Source organism: Mytilus galloprovincialis, chromosome 12 (genome assembly GCF_965363235.1).
Source record: "Mytilus galloprovincialis chromosome 12, xbMytGall1.hap1.1, whole genome shotgun sequence".
Lineage (NCBI taxonomy): Eukaryota > Metazoa > Mollusca > Bivalvia > Mytilida > Mytilidae > Mytilus > Mytilus galloprovincialis.
The window spans coordinates 56,398,033-56,404,032 of record NC_134849.1 but is presented as its reverse complement, the minus strand read 5'-3'; positions in this window follow the sequence as shown (position 1 = coordinate 56,404,032).

The window sequence follows — 6,000 nt, the reverse complement described above, 5'->3', positions numbered from 1 at the left end:
TGGTATTTTATTTCACAATTTAGATTCTGAAGTAATCATATAATGATAATTTTCCTGTAAAATCCATACGAAATGTGTCATTTTGTTACAACTTGTAGATGGGAAAATGCCCGGTGACCTATCATTTTTTATTATATTTTTGAACATATCAAATAATATACTACGTGTTAGCAAAGTATGAACACTTTCAAATCATACTTTGAACGACAAAATTATTTCATGATGTGACTCTGTACCTATGTATCTTGTCATACCTTGAATGACAAAATTATTTTATTTATTAATATTACTTTTACTGTTAACCCACTGTTTTTGTGATATACATTTGACGTGCCTCTGTACTTATGTATCCCGTCATACTTTGAACCGCACTATTATTTTATTTATTATTATTACTTTAACTGTTAAGCCAGTTTTTGTTATATCTATTTTGCGTGACTGTATTTATGCATCCCGTCATACTTTGAACGACAAAATTATTTCATGTCTACCTGTGCGAATTTCAAACGCGCAATTTTCACCAGTACTCAAAACCCTCCTTCCTTGATGGGTGCATTTTACATAGACAAATAAAATCGTATAATATAATCAAAATGAGGATGTTAATTTGATGTATGCCTTTTTGTGCTTCTTCGTTACATTTGTTGTTTTTATAGTGATTAAGATGATAACACAATGTTGACTGCTGTACCCCTATTTTTGACATTTTTACCTATTGTGTCTGTTTGTTTTGTTCACGCATCGGTTACAATATAATGGAATTTGATGCGACTGTCATACAAGTGAGAGGTTTAGCTAGCTATAAAACCAGGTTCAATCCACCATTTTCTACATTTGAAAATGCCTGTACCAAGTCAGGAATATGACAGTTCTTGTCCATTCATTTTTGATGCGTTTTGTTATTTGATTTTGCCATGTGATTATGGACTTTCCGAATTGATTTTCCTCTGAGTTCAGTATTTTTGTGATTTTACTTTTTTCTATCATTTTTAATTATATATAATTTATACTCTCCACCACCTTAAATATATTAAAAATACTATCTTTAAGATTCCAAGCCTCTACAGCAAGGTTGATAATAGCTGGGTGTTATTATTTAAGGTCCGTTTTGGTCATATCATCAGCTTGGTCAACTTGGTCTAACATACAGCTTTTAACGTGTTACAGTGCTTTAACATCTTTGTTTTCCAAATTTTGGACTTTCGGATTTCTGAAGGTAATTAGGGAGCTACATTGTACAATTTGATTTTTATAAAAAGGGGGAGGCTAAGATTAAGAAGAAAAAAAGCTGAACATGAGAATGATGACAATATATGTAAACAAAAAGTCAGGATAAACTAATAAAAAAAGGCTGAACAGAATAGATCAGAATAGAGTGAAAAATGAAAAGTCCAGACAGAAATTACAACTAAAAAAATAATGCAGGACACAATTGTTTAAGCCCCCCCCCCCCTCCCCCCAAAAAAATAATCAAATATATGACCCTTACAAAAAACGCTTCGGATGCATTAAAATAATATATAAAGTTCATTTTTACCTGAAAAAATTGTAAGATCTTATTGAATGAGTCTTATTTCTCCTATTTACAATATCAGCATTTTTGTTTTACCTGGAGTGAACAGGTTCTTTGTATAATTGATCGTGTCTTACAACAGAGACAGAAATATACATACATGATACGATAGTAAACATAGTCAAGGACACCACTATTAATAGATGTATAGTAAGTTGAGTACGAACTAATTTTGTTGAACTTTAAGCTTGTTAGCGGACGACAGTTTGATTTTTTTTTTGGGGGGGAGGGGGTGAAAATGATTAACTATGCTTAGCAAGAACTTTAAAATACAGTTACTCAGCACAAGAAAGGATAAAAAGAAATATTCTGCAACAAAAAAATGCAAGAAGCAAATGTTTACAAAAGTGAAAATAACGATTATGCGTATAACAAAGATTTAAAATCAGGAAAACTTCATCAAATGGTCGTCCACTTTATAGTTTTATAGACTTTTTGAGATATCGATCATTTATAGTTTTATAGACTTTTTGAGATATCGATCATTTTAAACTATTTACTAGAACACACCCGCGAAATCGCGGGCATTCTGAGCGACGTTGAAAGTATGTATAGGAAGATTTTTTTAAAAGATTTAATGACTGGAGAATTTAAGGAAAAATATTAAAAGTCATAGGTACTTGGGGACAGGAAAATGTTTTTTTAATCCTCCTCCTTTATTTCCAAAATTCCCATTTTGTTTTTGTTTTCTATCAATTTCAGTATGAATATACATTTAGTATGTTATGAACATTCATGTCCGGAGCCTTTTATTCAGTGGTTATCGTTTTTTTATGTTTTACATATTTGCTTTTCGTTCATTTTTTACGGTACATAAATAAGGCCGCTAGTTTTCTCCTTTGAATTGTTTTACATTGTCATTTCGGGGCCTTCTATAGTTGACTATGCGGTAAGGGCTTTGCTCGTTGTTGAAGGCCGTACAGTGACCTATAGTTGTTAATTTCTGTGTCACTTTGGTCTCTTTTGGAGAGTTGAATCAATGGCAATCATACCACATCTTCTTTTTTTGTAATCAATGATTTTTTTCTAAAAGATTTAAAGACTGGAGAATTTCAGTAAAGGTATCATAGGTACTTTGGGACAGAACAATTTGTTTTCTAGCCCCGCTCCTCCTTTTTTTCTCCAAAATTCCCATTTTTTTCTATTATTTTTAAGAACTTTTTACACATAAATAGTTTTAGCGCTTATCTGTATATGAACATTCATTACTATCAATAAAGTGTATTGGCTTTTTACTTTCAATTCTCAGTTTACTTATCAATCCACGGCGGCCTTTGTAGTATGTGTATGTTCAAAGTATACAGAAAAACGCAAACCGGAAGTCTAATCTGACTTACAATTTCGTATAATGACGGAAACAATATCCGGATGCCTTTTTTTCTCGTTTTTCTCCCAAAATAACTCAATCTGAATAATCATATGAATGGATGACAAATGCGACTATGCACTGTAGGACACAGAGGCATGATGATTAATTAGTTTGGAAAGAAGAGAAGCGACACACAAAATGAGGTCTTCTCGTTTAATAGTATAGAAGATACTATAGGTAATTGACATTATTTCATTACGGTTTTTTAGTGTTATTTTTAATTAATGAATTGATCGCTTTATAGCAGAGAAAATTGATGCTTTCATGTTATTTTCTGGTATCTTGTGGGTATTTGGTGATTGACTGTTGTTTATTTCACGTTAACATGGTCTAGTTGCAAATATTGAATTCATATATAGGTGAGAACAAATATGTTAGGATTTTCAAAGTGGATTAAACACGCGATAATTGCATTGAATTAAAAGACTTGTCTTAGAAAAGAGGACGATATACAGATTTTAATAGAGAGCATGAAAATCCCTTTTGTCAGATTACCCTCCCCCACCTTTTTTTTACGTTAACCTTTCACGAACTTGTGATTAAATGTCCGTCTTACCTACCGGACAGTTGCGTATTTGTACACGAGCATACTGACAACAGGACACCACCTTTTTTTGTATAATTAAAGCTTCAGACAGGAGATGTGTATAAGGTGCTCACACACATGTTTTATCCCTCCACATTATTTTTCTGTTCTAATTCAAAGCTTGTTGTATTAATGCAATTTGTCAATTGTTGCTGTCTGCAAATATGTGTTTTTTTTTTTATTATTATTATTGGATCCAATTTTTAAAAGGGGATTCCTTACCCAATAAAGGGGGTTCCAACCATATGTCCCTATTCAAATACACTGATCGTCCAAACAAAGGGGGGTTGCAATTGGATCCGCCACTGATCAGGCTGTTGGTTCTCTATAATTATTGTTTTACACTCTGTCATCGACCTGTTGCCTTATAAGTGGATGGAAGGGGTTAAAAGAACATGGGAATGAAGGACTGAAAGATGTATCGAAGGGAAGGGAAGTGGGAGTTAGGGTGCCACCGGCAGATACCGAAGTGAACGTTTATGGATACGGATGCGGAAATCAGAGATCACTTATCCATTCTCTCTTTTATAGTTTTCGTTTTTATTGTTTTTAAAAGCTGTATGGTGACATGTAGTTGCTTAAATCTTTGACTGCTTGTTGTCTCGATGTCGCATTAGCTATCCTAGGATAAACTTCTTAACAATTTTAATAAAATGGTCATATTTAGTCTGAAGAATCGCTTAATGAGTATGACTTGTATTCAGTCATAGGTTTTCTAAGATGCATTATGATATGTTGTTTCTTGTATAAGGGTCTGAATATGGCTCTCAGAATAAAGAATATATTGGACCAATATTACAGAGAATAAAGACCAAAAATAAAGATAAGAGAACAATAGACAAAACAATGAATTGAGAATTACGATAGGCTAAACAATGAATTGAGAATTACGATAGGCTAAACAATGAATTGAGAATTACGATAGGCAAAACAATAAATTAAGAATTACGATAGACAAAACAATAAATTAAGAATTACGATAGGCAAAACAATAAATTAAGAATTACGATAGGCAAAAACAGTAAATTAAGAATTACGATAGGCAAAACAATAAATTAAGAATAACGATAAAATTAAGAATTACGATAGGCAAAACAATGAATTAAGAATTACGATAGGCAAAAACAATAAATTAAGAATTACGATAGGCAAAACAATAAATTAAGAATTACGATAGGCAAGACAATAAATCAAGAATTACGATAGGCAAAAACAATAAATTAAGAATTACGATAGGCAAAACAATAAATCAAGAATTACGATAGGCAAAAACAATAAATTAAGAATTACGATAGGCAAAACAATAAATCAAGAATTACGATAGGCAAAACAATAAATCAAGAATTACGATAGGTAAAACAATAAATCAAGAATTACGATAGGCAAAACAATAAATCAAGAATTACGATAGGCAAGACAATAAATATAAAGAATAGAGAATAATGGGTCAAAAGTAAAGATAGGAAAACAATAAGCAAAAATCATAAATAATAGAGAAAATGACCATTATAAATTTAAAGAATACAGTAATAAAGACCCCTTATAAACCCTTCCAGACCTTCTTGTATCCTTGTAGCATGTGTCTTATGTGTCTCCTAAAGGTTTTAATGATGCACATTTTTAGGGTGTACTATTCCGTAGCCGTTTCCATATAAAAATAAGAATTTGTGGTATGATTGCCATGCATACAGAGTTTCACATATTTATACATCTCGAGTAGACAAACAAAAGAGAAACCAGAAAATAGTCCAGCCGATCGGTGAAAAAATTGCTCAATATTGATTATTGAGAATTGACCTGAATATAAGCATTTTATTGATGTATAGTGTCATTTGGTATCTCTCCAAGTTCTGCCCTTTCTGATTTTGCCTTAAAGCATCATGATGCGAATATGTCGACAAAAAAACAAAGTAATGGCACTTACACAATCAGGAAATATTTAAGCAAACTGTTAAGGTTTTTTTCTAGAGAGAAATTCGAGAAATATTCTTCCGGACTAGGAAGCTGAACAAAGATAATCACACATTTCATTAATTATTCTACATTCAAACTTTATCGTATTTTATTGGTACATTTTTTAATTTATTTATTTGCAATAATATACATTTTCAAAAATTCCTCTTTATATACAGTTTTATTCCTTTTCTTTTAGAACACAACACAAATTATGGAATGAGAATTGTTTATTAAGATAAAAAGGAAAAGCAGACAGATGATTCATTGTAAAGAAAGAAAAAGAGAAGAAGCTATCGCCAAGAAGACATTGGGATCAAAGAATTCGAAGCAACTTTAAAAAAAACAACTACGATAAAGTGTGTAATTGAAATGATGTTGAAAAATAGAATGATTGACTCATTGTTAATTGTTTAACGTCAATTGACGATTATTTTTAATGCATATTCAGGACGAGAAACTTTTTTTGAAAATACCATATGAAGTTTTTGCAAGGACGACCAGAACAAATGGTGGGAA